Source organism: Diceros bicornis, chromosome 6 (assembly GCF_020826845.1).
Source record: "Diceros bicornis minor isolate mBicDic1 chromosome 6, mDicBic1.mat.cur, whole genome shotgun sequence".
In the NCBI taxonomy this organism is placed as follows: Eukaryota; Metazoa; Chordata; class Mammalia; order Perissodactyla; family Rhinocerotidae; genus Diceros; species Diceros bicornis.
Genome location: NC_080745.1, coordinates 24,189,851 through 24,214,036, shown reverse-complemented (window position 1 = coordinate 24,214,036; position 24,186 = coordinate 24,189,851). Strand labels below are relative to the sequence as shown.

At 40.1% G+C, this 24,186-nt stretch overlaps 1 long non-coding RNA gene across 1 annotated transcript; it reads left to right on the top strand.

The window, feature by feature from the left end:
- The first annotated feature begins 252 nt into the window (after positions 1-252).
- On the top strand, positions 253-18,048 carry LOC131406780 (uncharacterized). The gene is made up of 3 exons (XR_009220350.1): positions 253-279; positions 14,155-14,230; positions 17,279-18,048. It is a non-coding gene; the product is annotated as an uncharacterized LOC131406780 (long non-coding RNA).
- Positions 18,049-24,186: the final 6,138 nt, after the last annotated feature.

Here is a 24,186-nt window from a genome sequence, read left to right as displayed (position 1 = left end):
TGCAGAGAATCCAGTCACCAATCTATGCAGGCCCACAAGTTGCCTGAGGGCTTGTTGTTGGGTGGGGCCAGTCTCTAGGGTGGGCTGCCAGCCCTGGCTGAGCTGGATTAAATCAGTGCTCTAGCAGGTGGGGCAGACCCTGGGCTAGCAGGCCCCAGGGAGAACTCCAATGGCGTCTGTGCCAGCACGCCCACACCAGGCCACCACAATGGCCGCCGCCAATGTCCCAGTCCCTGGAGAGATCCCACCTCTCACCGAGATGCACCCAGGGCCTATTAGGTGAGTCTCTGTTCACCAAAGCACTGTGCACCTTTCTTTCTGGTGATTTTAGGTTGCTTTCTGAAACGGGTGAGTTTGCGCGTGGGCCCTTTAAGAGCCGGTTTTAATGTCTTTGTGAACCAGCTTTTCTGGGGGTGCTCCCCAATGTTTTAGTAGCAGGCAAAGTCAGATGTTATGCCACTCGTCTGGATTGTGCTGGGTCCACAAAATGCCCACAGCGGGGGTGCTCCCCGGCTCAGGGCCCCGCTCCTCCAGGGAGGGCTGCGGACCTGTGCGCTGCTCCTGGGCAGCCGTCAGGCGCTGCGGCTTGTGAAGGCGGCGTTTTTCCTCTCCAGAAGGGAGTTTCTGCCTCTTCTACCTCAGTTAGGATTGTCCGTTGTTGCAGGAGTTCCTCTTATCCAGTTTTCAGTTCTGTCTCACTGGTAATTTTTCCACACGTAGTTGTAAATTGGCTGTGTCCGCGGGAGGAGGTGAGTTCAGAGTCTGCCTACGCCGCCATCTTGACTTCTTCCTCCCCCCGGTTGACATTCTGAACCCAACTCTAGGATTTCCCATTGATTTCTTTTAAATTTTAGTTTTTGGGTCCATCATTCCAGCTTTCAAAAAGTTGTTCAAAATGCAATTATGTTATCCAAGAAATGAATCATCTCTCCTATAGCTTTTGGCAGCTGCAAATTTGATAATCAGGTGGGTTTTGTTTTACAAAAATTCTTAGTAATGTTTAGCAGCATGGGCCGAAGACAAAGCCTTGACTAGGGACCTCCCTTCCTGTGGCATGTGATTCATTATTAATGGAACATAAAGTCCTGCAACCTGGGGTCACTGGGGGTGTCCAGGTAGGGAAGCTTGGGGTCACTATGCAGTCTGGGTTCCCAGCTATTTCAACCAATCAGTGGAGAGGGCGCCAGAGCAAGGGCTCTGGGCACTTTCCCCATCAGGATTGCTCAATGCCCTTGGTCAAATGGACCTGGTTCTTTTCCTTTAATGCATTCCCATAGCCAAATGGAGGTGACAGCTCCTCTCCAACGATGCTAATAAAGCCCTCTGAGATCTGTGGCTCAAAGCTGGCATATAACCCAGATTCAGGTACCACTTCATGATTGCTGCTACAGTTTCTAAAGCATCTTCCTCCCCCCTCTCTGGCTAGGCATGTCCTTCTGTGATTCTCCTTCAGCATTTTCCTGTGGCTAGCATCTGCTCTGTTCTATTCTGACTCTCCCTCCTGAGAGCTAGCCAGCTGTCCACACCAGGTGAGTCTTTGGGAGGACACGAAGCCTGAAAGTGTTTGCATGTGTGTGTGTATCTGTGAGTGTGTCTATGTGTCTCTGGGCTTGTTTGTGGAAGGGGGTGAGGTGAAGAAGAGGGTGTAAGGTGGCTCCAGCTGACCTGTTCCGCATGAGGGTGTAAGGTGGCTCCAGCTGACCTGTTCTGCATGAGAAGCATATTTGTGCACAATCGACAAATTTCCAACAAGTGCTATCCACGTCAGTCCGAGCAAGAGGGGCCCGGCCCCTCCTGCCTGCACACTCTGGGCCGTCGTTCCATGCGGCACTCTTTGTGCCTCTTCTGAGGTCAGCAGCGCCCTCCAGACTGCCCTGTTCCTCTTTGCAGCATCTGAAATGCTGTCCCATCCTCAGCAGCCCTTCTCAGAGAGCGGTGCCCACCCCTTCAGGGGAGGGTAGAGGCTGCAGTGGGTTGGGGGAAGAAGCAGCAGCAGGAGGAGGGAGTCCTTCTCGGGTCTGATGGCCGTTTCAAGACAGACTAGGTTCCTTTAGCTAGTGCTTGTGACCTGAGACCTCAGATACCTATGCGTTCCCTTGCCCAACCCCACAGACTTATGATGTTCATCAAAATGCATAATTTATGAAAGAACACATAAGAAAGAGCTTTGAAAATTTTAAGTCTTTGTAAAACATATAAAGTATTCTTGGTGTGATTTGTGAAGCTTTTACATACCCCATACATATTTCATGTACATTTACACACACACACGCAGTCACATTTTCTTCACTTCACATCTGTTGTGCTGGTCCTGAAGGACACAATCTAATTACCTGCTATAACGAATAAATAATGTTAGCAGAACAACAAAGAAGAATGGGAAAACACCACGTGTCTGTGCACATGATACTCGGGATCTCTTTTCATAGTCTCTTCAGTCTCCTTCCATTTACCTGTCCGAGCACCAGAGGACTAAGCGATGGACGTGAGGCCACATCTCTCTGTGCCCATGCACGCCACTCTAGAATGGACCTACTCTGGTGGGCTGACCTTCCTAGAGTGAGACGAGAATATTAGATATGATTACATTCTCATCCATAAAGTGTGATGCTGCTACATATAACTATTTTGTTCTTTCTGAGTAATGCAACCTGTAATAGGTCTGTTTATGTGCAGTTCTTCCAATTCTTCCAAAGCTACTTGACGTGGAAGAGGACTGTGCTTTCCCTGTCCAGCCACATGGGCTGACAGTGCTCACTGTCACAAGCGGTTATTTTAAATACAAAGAAAATAAGAGTGACTCCGGCCAATGACGGTGCCTGCAGCCGGCCAGGAAAGCATCCACCTGCTGTTTCCGTATCCCCTGTCTCTTTTCTTCTTCTGCCAGGTACCACCCAAATTTTGTACAACGTGTTTACGTATCAAGAGCTTTTTAGCATCTCTTAACTCATTTAATCCTCACAGCAACCTTGTAAATTCTGTAAGGCAAGGGTTTTATTATTCCCACTTTAGAGATAATGGTACTGGTGTTCCCTGGCACCTGGAACATAGCTCCTACACTCCCTTTTATGACAGGATAAGTTACTAAAAAATTAATAGTCATGCTGTCATTTTTGCTGTTTTGACTTATCAGCAAAAAAGAGAGAGTATAGAATTGCTTACTTCACCCTCACAGGAAGAATTGCCGGGCCACTGTGAGCTGGGTTCTGGATTCTGAATGCACCCCCTGGGAAAGTCGACAGCTACAGTGCGTGTAAAATGTTTAATTTGTTGCCAACTTAAAATATTAGAGAGATTTTCTATAAATTAGAGATTTCTGGTTTCTCTTGGAAATGGTGGAAGATTTCCCACCCTGGAGACAGCAGAGCTTCAAGGCGGATGGTTGCTACAGGGGGCAGGAGGCAGCACATGTCCCCATGGCGGAGTCTGATGACAGGAGAGAGGCGGGAGGGAGAGGACACGAGCGGGCTCTGCCTCCCAGCTGCACATCACCCAGCTAGCCCGAGCACTGGCCGCGCAGTCTCCAAAGAATGAATACCAGAAGGCCTTCTGTAATGTCATGGGCTGCGTTAGCCATGAGGATTTTATAAAACCCCAAGGTGGCCAGAAGCAGGGAGGAGTCCCTGAATATGGCCGAGATTGAATCTTTTACCGAAGTTGATGAATTGAAGGCTTAGAGCCAGATAAAACTTGATTGAAAATGAAAAAAATTAAATAACATGCCAACATAGAACTATTGGTACATTGTAATAGCCTAGCTTTCCTATGAAGAGAATTTTTCCTGTAGTGACTCCTCTGGGATCTCTACTCACAGAGAGAAAGTCTCTCCACTCCTAACACAGTCTCCCTACTTGAAAATGCAACACTTCCTGAGGATTCATTTTTCTAATCAGTAATTTTCTAATTTGATTTATATATTCTTCTTTTTAAAGTAATACCTTTTCATTGCACATAATTTAGAAGATTCAGAGCAAAAAAAAAAAAAAGGGAGAAAAAAACCCACATCTAATTTCCTATTATCTCAGGGATACTGTTAACATTTTGGTACATAGACTTATAAAGAAGCTATGGAGAAACTAAATAGTTTCTCTTTCTCTCTCTGTCATACACACACACACACACACATACACATAAATATATACACATAATTATATTCATGTGTACATATATCTATGTACAACCAAATAGACATAGTTTTCTAAAACCAAAATCTTCCTTACTTTTAAAGTATAGCTGAAGGCCTCCTTCCTCCAGGGAATCTTAGAATCAGTTTTCCGGCACATTCTTTGTCCTTCCTCTTTACCTCAAGATATTCCTTCGCACTGATTACTTCTTTTTGAACCTGGACTTGCTTCCCATGCCTCTCCTATTTGTATATGCTTCAAATGAAGATGGTAATGTTTAAGACACAGCATGTAATTACAAAGGGACTTCAAATACTGCACAGTCAACTTCTAAGCAATGTGAAAAGCAATGCCCTCAGCTGTCCCAGGTCACATCCACAGAAAATGAGACCCTTCGAGGTGTGGTATTGCAAACACGGTTATCTGCCAGCCAGTGGTTCCATTTGGGCCACTTTGCCATCTTTGCTCATTGGTCTTGGCTCATGCAATTATTTATTTATTTATTTTTTGCATTTTGCCATTTTTTATTTATAAAGTAGGTAGAAAATGGACAGATAAAAGCGGTGATATTCCAGAGATAAGAAGGCTAATTGAACTGACACAAAACTGGAGCATTTAGATGGGCCCAAAGTATCATATCTTCAGCCTCAGTGAGATATTTATGGGACGTAAGCCAGTCAATAGCATGTTCAGTTAGGAAAGAAAGGAACAAAAGCGATTGTGTTAGATACTAGATAAAGTACCAATCACTAGACCTCAAGTGTATGCTGTAAGTAGGGATTTCAAAATATTTTTTAGCTCTCTGTGAGTGAAACATTTACTGGCACCTGCTATATATAGCAGGCACAAAAAGTCACTTCCAATTCTAAAATACCTCAAAATTCAAAGTTACATTTTTATGAAGTTACTATTCTGACTGTACCTAGAGGTTTGTGATTCTCAAATTCCAAATTATTCTCCTCTCCTTCACCCATCATTTCATCTCCCTGACCAAAAAAATATTCCTTCTTTAGTGATTTAATTTTTCAAATTAGGTGATTTATATTTCAGGGAAACAGAAGCAATGAACAATGCTAGACCTTTGGAACTTTCAACCTTTGACAGACTTTTTATTCAAATGCAAACGAATAGGAAATAATATGAACAAAGACATCTAATAATAATCCACTGAACTCATTTTGGTGGTTTGTAACCAACTCGTTAGCTAAATCTTCAACTCTAAGTAGATAGAATGAGTCTATCTCAACAAACCTGTACATATATGGACACTTGATTTATGACAAAGATGTTCCTGCAGAGCAAGGGGAAAGGATGGTCTTTTCAATACATATGCGTGTGTGTGTGTGAGGGGGTGTTAAATGAATACCTGTATAAAAAAAAAATAAAATTTGAATCCTACCTCACACCATACACAAAACTGAATTCCAGGTGGATTGTGGATCTAAATGTGCAAGGTAAAACAATAAATTTCTAGAAGATAACATAGAATGACCCTGAGGAAAACAAAGATTTTTTTAAGAAGGACACATACACAATAATAGCACAAAAGACTGATAAATTAGACTTCATTAAAATTTAGATCAGCTCTTGATCAAAAGATACCAATAAGAGAGGGAAAAGGGAACTTCATTTGGTGAGAGAACGATATTCACAATATACGTAACTGACAAAGGACTTATAGCCACAATACTTTTTAAAACTCCTACAAATCATTAAGAAAAAGACAGTCAACCAATTAATAAATGAGCCAAAAGATTCAACGGATACTTCACAAAAGATGACACCAAGCAGTTCAACATCACTATTAATTGAGGAAACAGAAAATAAACCCACAAAATATTACAATACCCCTGTCTCTCTGCCCTCCCACCCACAAACCTTGAATGACTGAAAAAAGGTGGCAGGAATACCAAGTATAAAATATGGAACAATGAGAACACTCATACCCTGTTTGATGCATATTCCCAAGCAGATCATATATATTCCCTATAAACCACTAATTCTACCCTACATGTATACCGCAGAAGTACATGCATATATGCATCAAAAAGCATGTCTGAAAATATTTATAGCAGCATTATTTTTAGTTCACTAAAGTTGCAAATAATAGAATGAATACTATCCAGCCATTGAAATGAATGAGTTACTGCTATATGTAATAACGTGGAGGAATTTCACAAATTTCAAAAATAATGTTGAAATGAATGAAATAAGTCGTTCACAAACTAATATATACTATATGATTTCATGTACATAAAGTTCAAAAATAGTCAAACTTAATCTGTGGTATTAGAAGTTGGAATATAGGTTACTTTTAAGTAGAAGTTAACAACTGCTCACTTATGATTTGTGCACCTTTCTGTATAAACATTATACTTCAATTCAAATTAAAATTTTATTTTAAAATAATCTTTTCCAGGGGGCCACCCTGGTGGCATAGTGGTTAAGTTCACGTGCTCTGCTCCAGTGGCCCAGAGTCCACAGGTTTAGATCCTAGGCGTGGACCTACGCACCGCTTATCAAGCCATGCTGTGGCAGGCTTCCCACATATAAAGTAGAGGAAGATGGGCACCGATGTTAGTCCAGGGCCAATCTTCCTCAGCAAAGAAGAGGAGGATTGGCAACGGATGTTAGCTCAGGGCTAATCTTCACCAAAATAAAAAAAACGCTTTTCCATGGCAAAACCTGCCTCTTGCTATCATCTTTGAATTTATGATCAATCAGCAGAAGCTCCTCATAATCTAACAAATCAAGAATTCTACATCTATTTCTTTCCTTGAAGATGTTTTTCAACTGCTTCTGTGCCTAGAATGTTAACCCTAGATATTTCATTTGTATTTGATACTGTTTTCTTCTAGTTTTCTGTACTTGTAAATATTTATATCTAATCTTTATCCTAGTGGATGGTGTGGTGAGGGATCTAAATAGATGTTTTTCCCCCAAATTACTTACTTGTTATCCCAATACCATTTATTAACTAATAGTCTGCATCTTTTTTAAAACTCTATATACAAAGGAGGTATCTATTCTGTCCCAATAAGTTGTTTGTATATTCTTGCACCAATACACTTTAATTGTAATTACATTGTAATGTATTTATAACTTATTGTCCTCTGTAAATTTTTAAAATCTTCTCCCAGAATTGTCTCCATATTCTTTCATATCGAATGTTCTGATAAAATTCAGAATTACTTGTTTGTGAGGCAAGAAGAAAAGAAAAATTCTGAGTTACATAACCATGTAATTCATTTTGAAAGAATCATTATTATTATAATACTTAGACTTCTCATGCCCTTAAATGGTTTTAGCATTTGCTGACATCAATCATCATTCCCTTGATCAAATATAAAAGGAATCAGGAGATCTAAATTTTAGTCCTTGTTCTTCCCCTAAATTCTTGTGTGACTTTGAGACAGTCACTTCACCATACGGATATTGTATTTCTCCTTTTGTGGATTGATTTCTCATATCTTCTACTCATTTTTTATTTGAAAGAGTTTGCTTTTATTGATTAACTTTGATACATCATTATTTCGTTGTTTGCTTTTTGTGTAGAGAGTGTTGAATTTCCTTTTTTCTAGTTTTATTATTTTACTGGAGTTTAATTACATATAACGACATGTACAGGTCTCAATGATTTCTGAGAAACCACATACTTCCTTGTATCACACACACCATCAGAATACAAAACACTTCCACCATCCCAAAAAGATCCTTGATGACACTTCCTAGCCAATCTTTGGTCCCCATCCCATCAGAAGCAACTACTGTCTGCTTCTTTCACCATAGAATAGAGTTGCCTTTCCTAGAACATTATATATATAGAATCATATATAGTCAATCCTCATTTTTCACAGATTCTGTATTTGTGAATTTGCCTACTCCGTAACATTTATTTGTAACTCTAAGTACTGGATTCTTGTTTGCTTTTATGGTCGTTTATGGACATGTGCAGAGCAGCAAAAAATCTGAGTCGAGTTGATGTGCACATTCACAGCTGAGTCAGAACAAGTCAATGCTCACCTTCTTGTTTCAGCTCCCCTACTGTAAACAAGTGTCCTTCATGTGACTTTCATTTTGTGCTTTGCATTAGTGATTTTGTTTAAAATAGCCCCCAAGTGTAATGCTGAAGTGCTGTCTAGTGTTCCTAAGTGTAAGAAGGCTGTGATGTGCCTTAGGGAGAAAACATGTGCATTAGATAAGCTTCTTTCATGAGTTAGAGTTGAGTTCTGTTGGCCATGAGTTCAATGTTAATGAATCAACAATATACTATATTAAATAAGGTGTCTTTAAACAGAAATACATGTAAAACAAGGTTAGGTATTAATAGATTGATGAAAATGTTGTGACCATATACTCTTGGGGACCTAACCCTGTATTTCCCTCAGGAGTAATGGTTCAGTATTTGCTAATTCAGTGTTCACAGCGACTTTACAGAACGTAAGTACTGCGAATAACAAGAGCTGACTGCTGTGAGGTTCAAGTTGTTGTGTATCAGTAGTTTGTTTCCATTTAGCGCTAAGAAGCTTTACATTGTAGAGAGATATAACACAAGTGGTTTTTTCATTCTTTTGTTAATAGAAATTTGTGTTGTTTCCAGTTTGGGGCAATTTTGAATAAAGTTTCCAGGAACATTCTCATATAAGTCTTTTTGTAAACATCATATGTTTTCAGTTATCTTAGGTAAACACCTAGAAGTGGAATTGCTGAATCATAGGGTAAATATACACTTAAATTTAGGAGAAACTGCCAGAAAAATTTCCAAAGTTGGTCAAAGTGCTTTACTCTCCCATCAGCAAGTTATCAAAATTCTAGTTGCCCCACATCTTGGCCAACATTTAGTGGTTGTTTAGCAAATCTAACAATTTGTCTAGCAAATCTAAATTGTGGTTTTAATTCGTATTTTCCTGATGAAAAATGATGTTGAGCGCTTTTTCGTGTGCATAGTAGCCATTTATATATCTCTCTTTGTGAAATCCCTCTTTAAGATTTTTGACAATTTTTTTTTAATTGAACGTTTGTCTTTTTATTATTGAGTCACTGGAGTTGTTAATATATTCTAGATACAAGTTCTTTGTCAGGCAAACATATCACAAACATTATCTTCTTGTCTGTGGCTTGCCTATTCATTTTTAATAGGGTTTTTTCATGGGTAAAAGCATTTAATTAAACTCCATTTTTATGAGTTTCTTCTTTCTGAGTTCTATTTAAGAAATCTTTGCTTATCTTCATGTTGTGAAGATATTCTAATATGTATTTTCTGAAGCATTATTGTTTTAGCTTTTACCTTTAAGTCTCTGATCCATTTTTAAATTAACTTCTGTATGGAGTGAGGTAAAAGTTGAGTTTTTTTCTCTTATAGAGATGACCAGTTGTTTCAGAATCATTTATTGAAAATCCTTTCTCCACTGCATTGTTTTGGTAGTTTGATCTAAAACCAATTGACTGTATAAGTGTGTATCTATTTCACACTTTTTTCTGTTGTTCCATTTGTCCATTTTTATGCCAATAAAACATTTACCTCATTATCATAAATTTATATGTCTTGAAAACAGGTAGTGTAAGTTCTTCAACTTTGTTTTTTCTTTTCAAGATTGTTTGGTCTATTTGAGGCCCTTTTCACGTACGTGTAAATTTTGCAAGTAGCTTATCACTTTCTGCAAAACAGCCTACTAGGATTTGAGTAAAAGTGATTTGATACATAGATTGATTTGGAAAAATTTTTTGGTATTATTTCTTCTTTAAATGATTGATAGAATCCTTAGTGAGGCCACCTGGTCCTAAATTCTTCGTGGGAAGATTTTTCAAACTATAAATTTGATTTTTAAATAAGTATCGGGCTACTCAGATTTTCTGTCTTTTCTTGTCACTTTTGTTGTGTTTTTTGAGAAATCTAATTTAAATTATTCAATTTATTGTCATAGAATTGTTTATAATGTCTGTGAGATCTGTAGTAATATCCCCTCTTTCATACCGATATTAATTATTTGTGCTTTATTTCTTTGTCTTCTTGTCCATTCTAGCTAGGAGATTATCAGTCACTTCATTTAATAATTTCAGAGAAGAAACTTTGGTTTTCTTACTTTTTCTCTATTAGTTTTCTGTTTTCTATTTCATTGATTTCTTCTTTTAAATTTCCTTCCTTCTGCTTACTTTGGTTTAATTTGCTCTTTTTCTTGCATCTAAAGATGGCTTTTAAACTTTGCTTTTTTTTCTAATATAAGCATTTAGAGTTATAAATTTCCCTCCAGCTGCATCCTACAAATTTTTATATGTGATATTTTTATTATTATTAAGTTTAAAATAGTTTCTAATTCCCTTTTAATTTTTTTCTTTGACATTAGTTGTTTAGATGTGGGTTGTTTAATTTCCAAATATTTGAAGACTTTCTGGTCTTCTTTTTGTTAATGGTTTCTTATTTAATTTCCTTGTGGTTGGAGAATGTACTCTGCTTAATTTCAATCCTTTTAGGCTTGTTCAGACTGGTTTCATGGCCCAACGTATGCCCTATCTTGGTGTTTGTTCCATGTGCACTTGAAAAGAATGTGTTTTCTACAGTTGCTGTATGTAGTGTTTCTTATTAAACATCAGTTAAGTAAAGTTGGTTGTTCAGTAATTGTTCTGGATGATGGTAAAAGGTCTGGCTTTCCATTTGGCCTCCTCTGACACTGCTCCAGGCAAGAATGATAAAGGTGGAGCACTTTATTACTACTAAATGAGGGTCCAGGTCTTTACTAACACCATGTGTGGGGATGTGTCATTACTAATCTGCTATTAGGCCCATGAAGTAAATTTTTTATTTTAAATATTGTATCATTCAGTCCTAAAATTTCCATCTTTATAGATCCTAGTTCTCTATTGAAAGTTCTTATTTGTTTCCTCATTATGTTTATGTTTATGTCTAAATCTTTTAACATATTTGTAACAACAGTTTTAAAGTACATGTCTGTTAATTCCATCATATCTGTCATTTCAGGATAATTTTTGTTATCAGATTTTTCTCCTGGTTATTTTTCACATTTGTCTGCTTTTGCAAAAATCTGGTGGTTTTTTTGTTATATTCTGGGCATTATAAATGCTCTGGTGTTTGGTGTCTAGATATTTTTTTCTTCCCTGATAGAATGTCAACTTTTGTTCTGGAAGGCTATTAATTTACTTCCAGATAAGCTTCATTCTATTAAGGAGCATTTTAAAAGCTTTGTTAGAGTGGGTCTAAAGTAGCTTTTTCTCTAGGGCTAGATTAGCCTACTCCTATGGCATGGTCTTGCTGGGGTCTCTGTTGAAAGCTCAAAGTATTCAATGAGGTATCTACGCTTTGGCTGGAGGTCTTGAGTGTCTTCTTGCTTGTGCAAACTCTGATAGCTTCCAGGTAGCTGCTCTTTCTCCAGTAATTGTTCTACTGCCATTGGTTGTTATTTGCTAGTGTTTTCTTGCTCTGTATAAGAAAGCTTAGTATTTGGCCAAAGCTTCAGGAGTGCTCTTATGCAGGTTTCTAGAGCCCATTCTTTTCACAGCTCCCTTCTCTCTGCATCCTGCTCTGCAAATTCCAGCTGGAATTTAGTACCCCAACTCCAATGTGCATCTTCTCAGTGCAGTGAAATCACTGTGCTCTGTTTGGGCTTTTTTTCCATTTACCACCATCTAGAAAGTGCCTCCCAGAAGAAAATCAAGGTGATTGTGGGACTCACCTCACTTTTTTCACTTCTATTAGAAATCACAGACCTGTGCTTCCTATTGTCCAATGTCTGAAAACAGGAATTTTGTATTTCTGTCAGTTATAAATTTATAAATGACATGAGGGATAATCTCATTTTAGTTACTCATCATGGCTTATGGTACAATCATTTTAGAAAAGTTTTGCAATGTCTATCAAAGCAACAAAAACATTCCTCTCTTCTGAACCAATAAAATACTATTTCTAAGAATGTATCTTAAATAAATCATCCAAATATAGAAAAAGTATATATGTGCCAAGATATTATTATAGCATTATTGATAATAGCAAATAAAAATTAGGAGCAACCCGAATAACTAAAATTCAAGAGTAGTTACATAAGTTAACTAGCTTAACGGAATATTAATATGAATACAGAATATTACAAATTATGATTTACAAACTTTGAAATAACATCAAAATGTTAATTATAAAATATTAAATGAAAAAAGAAATACTATTTGTACACTATGATTATAATTATAAATATATCTACATATGAAAACTGTCTCAATGTGTACAAATTGAAGTCACTGTACTAAGATGATGAGGTTTAGAAAATTTTCTCCCATCTGATTTCAAATATTTTATTAAGATGAACAGATCTTTTTCTATACCCTTTTAAGCTGTAGAAGTTGAGATGGGGTTTAGTGAGCATCTGGGTTCAACACTGAAGAGATTCAAGGTTCTGAATTTCTAGAAACATTGTCAGGTAAGTAAATAAAAAGAAGGAATTACAAAATTTCATTCATAAGGATAAATCATGTGCAAATTTGAGGATGGGTCATTAAAGCTTAAGAGTTTTAAGAAGGATAAATACTGGATAGAGACCAGGTGTATTGCTGAATGTGCATTCATCAGAGACTAGTCAAACTTTTCTACAGAGCTATTTTGTTGTTGGTGTTTGGTTTATTTGTTTTCTTTTTACTCAGAATTCAAAATGAGGAAGAAGGGATACGGGAGGCATATCAAAAGGAAGTTATAAAGCCTTAAAGAATACGTTAAGAGTTAAAACCAGCCAGGGACTAAGAGGAAAAAGTGGCTGTGATAGCTTCAGTGGAAGGTAGCCCTGGAGGGAATCCATCTGTAGGACCACGTGATCCCAGAAAAAGTGTTAGCAGGATATGTTCAATAATACCTAATATAAAGAAAAACATTTGTACGTCCACACCCACGTGTTGCTCTATGATTCACTTTCCATGTAAATACAAAAGGTGCTGCATTATGAGTTCCTATGGCTTTTCAGTAGCCCATTGGAATTATTTAATCATTTCCTACTGTTTTTCCAATAAGGGCTCAAGAGAGCACTGCCTTTTAACAGAGTTTTATGATTATGGGTAATATTACAAAGTTCCAGGAAGAAAAGGGATCCTAGAGAAAATAGGCTGAATAATCAATGAGGAGGATGGGTGTTAATGCACCAAATCAAATCTTCTAGAGCGTAAATGAAATAATTTTGCCATTTAGAGAGTAATACAGACAGTGGAGTAAAGTTTGTGTTAATTTTGAACTTAAGTAAACTGTGCTTGCATGAAGTAGCCTATTGTAACTATTTTGAGGCGACTCATTGTCCAATTGTTAAGATTAGCTGAACTCAGAATCATGAGCCAAGATCTTTCTGCAGAAGTGGTGGGGGTGATCCTCCCAGCAATCTTTATCTCCTATATTTCAGATTTTTATTCCCATCAGAGTATGCCAATCCAGTATCCCATTCTCTTTTAAGTAACTGTCAGTAGGATAATTCTTGTTATTAAATATCTTATAAGCATGTAACCTATAAGTAATGACAATTAGATGACTTGCATTTAAAAATTAAATATTTTAAAGTACAAAATCAATCTTTGTTTGTAATAGAATAATTGGAAAGTACAATAAGCAAAAAGAAAAAAAAACAGAATTCAGTTGTAAATTTTCAGATCTACGTAATTTGAAGACTTTTCAAGCAAAGGTGGGGTCATGCTTCTGAAACTTTTTTTTGACAATATTCCCTGAATATCTCTCCATGTCAATAAATATAGATATCCATTGTCATCATCTTTAATGCTTATGTAGTATACTAGTGAGTGGACACACCATACTTTATATAACCAATGTGCTACTGTGAGTCATTAAGCTGCGCCTCTTTTATCTTCTATACGGACAACTCGATGCATGCTTTTTAACAAATCTTTCTAACTGATGATAAAACTTTAACTCAAAGAATAAATCCCTAGTGCTGGGATTTCAGATACCAATGCAGGTGGGAGAGAGAACACAATCTGGGTGGGAGTTTTTCAGTGACTTTAACCCCCCTCCACGTTTGCCTTTGAAAACCAGGTCCTCTCTGGCTCTCTTCTGTGGGTCCTTCTCAGAGCCTCGGACTGCCCGCAAAAAAGGACTGACCTGTTGGCAGGTATGTCCACACTTATGTCATTGCCCCTGGTTCTCCTCCTTCATTACCCTGTCTTCTTCCATGCTGCCTCCACTCGCATTGCTATACTTACCCTTCTAAAGCACAGCAAAGGTTGCTTTCTCTGAAATGTTGCTGCACAGGTTTAGTGTTGTGGGGCTTCCACTCTTTGGAGAGGCCCTACTTAGAAGGAGTCTCTAAGAAACGCGCTGAAAGGCAGGCTCTTGCCTTCTTCGTCCTGGATCCTCCACGGAGAGGGGTAACATAATGGACCTGCTGACGCACTGAAAAGACTAGCGACTTTGAGCTGACTTATTAGAGGTAAAGTAAACTAATGACGGGACCAAAAGCCATGATACACTTGGCATGGGCTCTCACAAAACTGGGTTCCAGCTTTCCAGGGAGAGAGAATAAAAAAAGAAAGGGGGGTGCAGCAGGTACTGTATACAAACCCTTGAACAAAAGAGAAAACTGAACCAAGAGAAGCCATCTGACTTACACACAGCGGGTACCTGGGGCAGCTGCGATTTTGCCCCAGGCCGCCTGACTCTCGAGTCCTTGGACTTGACCTTCCCACTCCGCGTGATAAGGCACCTCATGCAGGGCTACATACGTAGGAGAGACTAAGAGACTGAGCTCCCTTTCTCTTCTAGTGCAGTCATCTTTCAAATCCGCATTGGCTTCTGATGTCAGGACCATATTCCGATTGTCTGCTGAGGGAAAGGGAAACTGAGAAGAAGGAAGTCTCGTGGGACCACTGCATTCTCCTCTCATATTCTTGTCACCCTTCCACAAAAAACTTATCCTCCTTTGATTAGTTTTCTATCAGTTTGAAAACATAGCCTCCCCCATTCCTGAATTTCTCTATATATTAGGGTCTTTCTCCTGCTTAGGAAATTCCAATAGCTCTCTACTGGCACTTTTCTCTGCTTGTATACGGAAGTTCTTTCCACTTAGATTCCACTAAAATTATCCAAATTCATCTCCTTTCATGCTGGAGCATCAGTGGTCTCCCAGTGGTCTCTGCATCATGCATTATCATTTCATCTGTCCCCCGGTGGTCCCTGTCCCCTGGTGGTCCCTGTGTCACGCGTCCTCATTTCATCTCTAGGCCAGCACTGCCGATAGAAACAGGCGGCAAGCTGTGAACGTAATTTTAAATGTTCTAATAGACACATTTAACAAAAGTAAAAGGAAATGGATGGGACTAACTGGAAGAATCTATTTTATTTAACCCAATATATATTATCTTTTCAAGATGTAATCATATAAAATTATTAATAAGATATTTCACATTGTTGTTTCATAGTAAGTCTTTGAAACTTGGTGTATATTTTGCACTTCCAGTGCATCTCGATTTGAACCAGGCACATATCAAGAGCCCTATAGCCTCATGTGGCTGTGGCTACCACACTGCAGAGTGTAGGTCTGGGCTCTAGTTCAGGCTCATTTCCCAGTGAAAAGTCTCTCCCCTCTCCTCCAGCTGATTTAATCCTAACCATGGCCCACAGCCCAGCTCAGGCTGTGCTTTTTAAGGAACCTTCTCCGTCTCCCTTGGCTCACGCTCTCCCCTTGACTGTGAGCAGGCATGCGGATTATACTTCTGCCCCTTCATAGCCAGCACTCTTTAAGAGTTGCCTCTACCTCCTCTCCTCATGCAGCCCAGCTTCCCACACTGCACTCTCTGAGGCCGCTCTCACCAAGGTCATTATCACTGCTCTGGGCTTACCTTGCTTAGCTCCCAGGGTCCCCACACCTGACCTTCTCTCCTCAATATTCCTTTGCCTTCACCCACATGATACCACATTCTCTTGATATTCTTTCTTCTACTCTGACCACTTCATAGTATCACGTAGGGTCTTCTATTCTTCCGCCAGCCCTTAAAGATTTTCCGTAGGATTTTGATCTCTACTCTTCTCTTTCTACTCCTCACTCCTCAGTCTCTGCTTGGACAATTTCATCCACTCCTAGGGTCTCAGCTATGATAAATAAGCCAAACGTATCTCCATCTTTAGCTCCAGTCTGAATTTCTCGCTTTAGCTTCAGGTCAGAAAATACAATTGCATACTTGACATCTCCTGGGATTAATCAATCCAACCCCAATACACACACGCACATATGCACAGAGCAAACCTATTCTTCCATTCGTCTTCCCTCTCTCAATACGTGGCACAAACATTCACACTGTTGCTTTATCAAAAATCCTATTCAGGTGCCGGCCTGGTAGCGCAAGTGGTTAAGTGCGCTGTGGCGGCCCTGGGTTCGCCGGTTTGGATCCCGGGGGTGCACTGAGGCACCGCTTGACAAGCCGTGCTGTGGCAGCGTCCCATATAAAGTGGAGGAAGACGGGCATGGATGTTAGCCCAGGGCCAGTGTTCCTCAGCAAAAAGAGGAGGATTGGCAGATGTTAGCTCAGGGCCGATCTTCCTAAAAAAAAATACCCTAGTCACCCCTAATTCCTTCTTCTCTCTCATTTCCCATACCCAATCCATCAACATGCTCACTCTTGAATCTGGCCTCTTCTCTCCATCTCCTGGTGGCCACCTTGGTGCAAACCAATACTTCCCCTGGACTTTTACCTCTGACTGCTCCCTTTGTTTCAAGTTCAAAGTCTTGACCATGGTCCTTGTAATCCAGCCCCTGAGCCCCTCTCCAACCTCATCTCCTGCCTTTCTTCTTCTGTTTCAGAACACTCCAAACCTGTAGACCTTCTGTTATTAAAGCAATTGGTTGTAGCACAATTTATGATAAACAAGAATCTTCTTAATTTCAAAATGGTGGAAATTCATTGCTTCCTAGAAAATCAAAGTGCTAGTCCTCAGAATTGGCAACAGAGCCCTGGGCAGCCTCAGATTTGTTTTTATGTGCTCCTGGGTGAGACACTGGGGGTAGAAATAAAAGAGTGAAAGAGATTTTAAATGCATTTATAGTGTTTTGGCCTGGATTACAATTTATTCTATTCCCTAGAATAAACTAAGTTTTTTTTTCCCCAAATCTCTAGAGAAGGATACTCCATAGCCACTTTTAAGATCTTTTCACTTTTTCTGCCAGGAAATGCTGTCTAATTCCTAACTCGAGTCCCTTCAGTCTTAGTTCAACGTTAGCAGAAGCTGAGGTCACATGAAGCCCTGCTGACTCTGTCCTTCTCTGAGCCCCCACTACCCCGACCCATCTTCAGACAAGCTCTGGCAGGCACGCTCGGTCCCAGGAGGAATCTTGCATCTGGTAAGCGCTGTGCCAAAGCAGGAGGACCTCGGCGGTGGCAAGTAACTTGAAGGCTTCTTCGTGTCCTCCTCCTGGACTCGACAGCTGGACAAGAGGCTCTCAGTATGCTGTGGCTTCCGAGGGGGTCCCATCCCTGCATTGCTCGGCTGGACATGGAAGATGCTCAGTGTCGCCAACTCTCCCGCCAAAGCAAGCCCTGCAGGGCCGCACACTGACTCAGGGTCAGCACTCCAGACCCTCCTGGGACAGCTTCTGAGAGCAACGAATGAGAAGTACGGGGATTCCTGCTACCTCCCAGACAGAGCCCAAAGGCTGCCTGGTGCAGAAGCGTCTTTCTCTCTCTCCCCAAGGCAGTGGGCTCTGCAGATGTTTCCCAATAATGACTACCTTAATCTCTGGATCTCTGACATCAACATGTAGCCATGTAGAATCTTATCCGACCTGTCTTTGCCCGTAAAAGAGAACAATAGAAGAGCATAGATGTGCAAGTGCGTGTGTCTGTGAGTGTGTGCGTGTATGTCTGTGTGTGTGTGTATGTGTGTGTGTGTGCAGGGGAGGTGGGATACCTAAATCTACCTTCATGGATTTAATTTAAATACTGCCCTTCATGTTGTGTATAAAAATAATCAGCAAGTTAATATAAATTTGCAAGATTTTTTTCTCAACAAATAAAAAAATGCTTCTAATATTTCTTGGAAATACAGAAACTTTTTGTTCCTGGCAAATAATAGAGGCTCGATAGATATTATCAAGTGAGAAAACATTATAAAATTCAAAAATGAAAGCAATTCCTTCTCCTGTTTTCCTACAGTAAGGAGTACTCATCACTCCCAAGCCACTTACATCTGGGGTTCAGAGTGAGTGTTTGTCAGGATGAGTCTGGACCCATGGCCATCTTGGGAAACATTTATAAACTTTGGAGATTCTCCTTTCACTCACGTAATGAATTTTTATTTACCTGAATTTTTACAGACAACTGTGGGAATTTTGATTGTTATATGGATTTATTCTAATTCTCCTTTAGTGGTATTTAGGACAAAGGGATTTCCAGCCCTGGTGGTCTAGTGGTTAAGATTCACTGCTCTCACCACCATGGCCCGGGGTTCGTGTCTGGTCAGGGAACCACACCACCCATCTGTCGGTTGTCACTCTGTGGCGGCTGCATGTTGCTGTGATGCTGAAAGCTATGCCACCTGGAATTCAAATACCATGATGGACAGGTTTCAGCAGAGCTTCCAGACTAGGAAGAAGGACCTAGCCATCCACTTTTGAAAAAACTGGCCATGAAAACCCTGTGAATAGCAATGGAGCCTTGTTGGCACGGAAAGGTGAGAGGATGGTGCAAAAAGACTGGGCAGAGTCTGCACGCAGGGTTGCTAATTGCAGGCACTAACAACTAAGAACAAAGGATTACCTAAACCTGCATTTTTCAAACTACAGCATGGAGACTTGAGGGGGATCTGCCAGAGTATCTGGGGAAATCAAATTAGCAGCATGGATATACTACGTCCTCCTGGGGTTTCAATTTTGCTCAAAGATTAGGGGGACTATTTTAATTTTGTGCAAACAAAAAACATTTCAAAGACATGGCGGGTGCCTCTTCAGGCAACCCCCAATGAGGAGGCGGATGCTATAAAAGTGTGAGGAGAGGTCTTAAGGAGAACCTTGAAATTTTGGGTGTATTTGAGAGAGTGTGGGGGGGTGGTGGTGAGGAGGACTGGGTTTGAAGGACAGACATTATAGTTTGGGTTTTATTTCCCTTGAAGTTTGAGACTTGCAGATTAGTGGCTATAATTGTAGACTTACTTTAAATACCTTTAGGAAAATAAGAATTACTTAAGAAGCGAAAACATATAAGAATTACCTGTAGGACCTCATGGTAAACATTTGATTCACGAGAAGATCCAGAAAGGTCAAATAATGTATATGCCTTTTTCCATTTTCCCTATCCAACCCCAAATTTGTGTCAGAAAATACCAGAGGCGGAATCACAGAAGGGTAGGGATTCATATTTTATATCCATAAACCAGCGCCTCTTGTCTGCGCCCTGCCACCGTATGACCTCCCCAGGGGTAAGGAGCAGGAAGCCGCCTCCATTTGGTTGGCTGGGCTTCCATTCCGCCATCTGCAAGACAGTGCCCATTCTTCCTGGGGATGACATTGTATGATTATAAATTTCCATTAATCAACAAAGTCAGTTGGAGTTTTGTATTTCTCCACTCCAGGATAGAAGCTTCATCCTGAAGACAAAGTTTAAAAGATCATTTTGAGGGCCGGCCCCGTGGCTTGGCGGTTAAGTGCGCGCGCTCCGCTGCTGGCGGCCCGGGTTCGGATCCCAGGCGCGCACCGACGCACTGCTTCTCCGGCCATGCTGAGGCCGTGTCCCACATACAGCAACTAGAAGGATGTGCAGCCATGACATACAACTATCTACTGGGGCTTTGGGGGAAAAAACCAAATAAATAAAATTATAAAAAAAAAAAAAAGATCATTTTGATGTCTTTTTACTTCCACTATTTTTCAAAAATAACAATTGTCCACAAATGTACCAGTTTCCAGCTGTTCTCTTTCAGTCTCATTCACAGCCACACAGCATTAAAAATGCAAGTTCAATAAAGATGGTTTCACAGCATTGTCCTGTCTCCGTATTTTAACAAGGATAAAATATGAAGTTTGAGCTGGGAGCAATATTACAATTTGATATCAGCTACTCTGCACATGTGGTTTTACCTCCCACGTCCTTCCCTTCCTCCAGAGGAAGTTTTCTTAAAGATTTTTCAGGAGGCAGATTTATTACTTGTCATGATTCTGGGATTATCTGTTGTACAGTTCTGCTATTTTCTCTGATACCAGCAACTAAAAAGAGCAGATAATTTGGCTTTAGGGGACATATATTGCATTGTAATCACTTCCATACTGTGAACCAATCCGCAGTAACACACGTGTAATTCCTGTCACTAATTGAAAGACTTTCTTTTCATGGAGCTAATATAGAAGTATCAGATTGTTGTCTGTCTTTTGAGGCTATTTTTCACCAGATGCTTTGTGGATGTGAGGAGATTAGTGAGGTTCTCTAGTCCAATAAACTGTTATCTCAAAGGAATATTTCTGATGGGGCATCACAGTGACATGCGTCATGTTTTAATTTAATACAAAGGGCATTCTGAAAAGTGCAGTCTGTCACATGGAGGAAGATCAGAACCCTAATGCCAGAGAGAATTTGGCACCTTTATCATCATTTTTCAATTACGTGCTTGTCCCTCCCCCTCTCTCTCCCCTCCCTTCACCATTTTCTCCATTTTTTAAAATTCTGTTTCTCCTTCCAGTTCTCTTTCCCTCCATTCTTTCATTTAGTCCTATTTCTAATTCTCTTCATATTTTCCATCCCTCTTTTGTTCTATCCTCTGTGAAAGCCTTAGTTAGACTGCCCATAAGAACCTAGCATTGCTTGATCTCACAGAAAGTAGGATCTGAAATAATGGGATAGTGCCACATTTTAATAATCATTATTTCTATTGTAGGACATTGCATTGCAGTGGTTATGTCTGGATATGAAATAATTCTAGCAAGATCCTAGTTAAAGCTCCAAGGACAGTAAAAACAAAGCTTTGTTAAGCACATAGTATTTACAAGTTTAAGAAAAATACCTACCCATTAGGAGAGCAAGCTTTTTAAAAACCCTATACAAACCAGAGATAGGCTGATTACCTTGCATTCTTACTTTTCACTAAGGCAAGTCTCATTATAACATTTTATGGTTGATTCATAATTATTATTGAAAAAAATGAAACAAATTAAACTATGCAAAATTCTTTACAATTTAGTATATTAACTATGTAATTTCCCTTACTATGTATTTCCCTTAAAATAGTACAAGTACAAACAGTACAATTTTGGGTTTTTACTGTGTTAGTTTGCTGCTTTGCTATCCCATCCCTCAGAGTAATGAAGAATGAAATCTTGATTCAGAGAAACCAAATGGTTGAAGATAAACTCAATAGGAAAGAATAAAAGTAGTGTCACTTTGTGCACAGAAAAAGTCTATGAAATATCTTAATGTCAGGTTCAATTCAGCAAATATTTATTGAGAATCTACCTTGAGTTTGGGCTGTGCCCAGCCCATGGATACACCAGTGAACTGGATTCAGTATTCATCCTTGAGAAGTCACAGCCAAAGGAGGTGTTATGGCCTGAATTGTGTCCCCCAAAAAATCATGTTGAAGTCCTAACCCCCAGCACCCCAGAAGGCAACCATATTTGGAGACATTGTCTTTAAGGAGGTGAGTAAATTAAAATGAGGTCATTAGGGTGAGTACTAATCCAATATGACTGATATCCTTGCAGGAAGAGGAGATTAGGACACAGACAAGTACAGAGGGAGAATGACGTGAAGAAACAGGGAGAAGACGGCCATGGACAAGTCAAGGACAGAGGCCTCAGAAGGAATCAACCCTGTTGACAACTTGATCTTGGACTTCCAGAATCTAGAACTATGAGGAAATAAATTTCTGTCGTTTAAGCCACCCAGTCTGTGGCACTTTGTTACAGCAGCCCTAGAATGTTACTACAAGGGGGAGCCAGAGCCAGAGATTAAGAGAAGACATGAAGGTGACCATAAGCTGTTTGCTCTGGGCTTGAAGTTTTCCATGGCTTTCCTGACTATGCGGGCTTTGAGAAACTGGAAGTAGATGCCAAGTACGACTATAGATTTACATTTCTAGAAATTTTAAAGTAAACACATATTCAGTGAGCTGGGCTGGCAGCAGCTGTATACACGGTGTCTTGGTACAATACCTACTCCTCCTCCACGGGGTCAGTAGTAGCTTAGATTTGGCAGGCCTTGCTACCTTTTCTAACCTGGATGATCTCTTTTTTACTCTGAATGGCCCATCGAGCCATCAAATTCCACTGTTTGGCCTACACAGCCTGTTGAAGATGGCAGGGATGAGTCTGGGCTAACCAGAAAGTCCTATGCCTGCTTGCAGATGCCCAGCGGTCTGTGCTGGCTAGCAGGAGTTCCTGGAGTCAGGGTCAAAGAGAAGAGCATCTCTTACCTCAAACTGCTGTATTGGGAACTGCAGCAAACTGCCAAATCATGTCCAGATGGCAGTGTCCCGAGTTACAGCCAGAGACACGTCATAAAAGATGCTTCAGAGCAACGTGTGTATGGGAGTGGGAGGGAAGGGAGTCAAGGGTATATGTTTATCCAAGAGACTCAGAGAGCAAGGTAAGATGACACAATGTAATAGTAGACCAGAACGAGAGCATGAGAGATAGTTTAGAAAAATCCCTGAGGCTGGATGATGAGTCTTTTCATGTTCAGATTGCACTTGTGTGAGTGAACTAGGTTCATTCAAAGGAGATGGGATTAAGTAGGCAGCCCCCGTCCAGTTGTGTCCATTGTCCATACTCCTCTGGTAATTTCATCTAGGATTTCATTATGGGTTGAATTGTGTCCCCCCCAAAATTCATATACTGAAGTCCTAACCCCCAGTACCTCAGAATGTGAACTTATTTGGAAATAGGGCTTTTGCAGATGAGGTCATACTGGAGTGGAGTATGTCCCTAAGTCCAATATGACTAATGTTCTTGAAGAAAGGGATATTTGGACATAGATGTGCACACAAGGAGAAAGCCACATGAAGATGAAGGCAGAGATGGGGGTGATGTGTCTACAAGCCAAGAAATGACAAAAATTGCCAGCAAACCATCAGAAGCTAGGGAAATGGCATTGACTAGATTATCCCTCACAGCCCTCAGAAGGAACCATCCCTGCCAACACCTAGCTTCTTTAGCTGCCTATAATAAAATGAGAGAAGAGACAGATGAACTAAAGAATGAATTCATCAGTTTTTGAATGGAATTTGGGGAAAATATAAAGGGCCCAGATCAGTCCTTTCAACCAGCAGAGTTGACAAATTTAAAAAAGTTCTCAGAGGGGCCTGCCCTGGGGTGTAGTGGTTAAGTTTGGTGTGTTCCACTTTAGTGGCTCAGGTTCACAGGTTTGGATCCCGGGCACTGACCTACACCACTTGTCAGCCACGCTGTGGCAGCAATTCACATATAGCATAGATGAAGATTGGCACAGATGTTCGCTCAGGGCTAATCTTCCTTAGGAAAAAAAAAAAGTCCTCAGGCCAAAGACCAAATCCAGAATGGTACTATAAGATACTTTGTAAGGACCATGGAAAGTATAAAGGAAGATAAAGAAAGGGTGAACTTTCAGACAGAAAAAGCCTTCTAGGATTTTAACAGTGTGGCTGGCAGATCTTCTTCATTAAACAATTGGCCTTTAAAGAATCTTAAGACTATTGTCTCAGGGAGCCTCACAGGTATCCCAAGACAGTGAAGGGCTTATCTTAAAGAAATTTGTCTAATGGAGTGAACCACCAAAATCTTTATAGACAACCCATACAGTGTTTAAGAGAATTTTTCTCACAGAAACAGTGCCAGCTTGAACTAAAAGAGACAAAGAGTTCAAAATGAAAGAGACCTTCAGAGCTCTAAAAGTCACAGGCATGAAACAGGCTGGGAAGCCACTTGGTCACACATTCCATTTTCTTATGGAAAAAGAAGGATAATTCAAGGGGCAGAACCGAAAGCTCAGAGAGCAGACTGAAAAGCCACAGAGAGTAACTCCTAGGGAGAAAGACTGAACTTCAGTCAGGAACTGGCAACAGGAATCCAGCAGGATTTCGGAATTGCTGTGGACCAGTGACTTCCGTGTCCTTCCA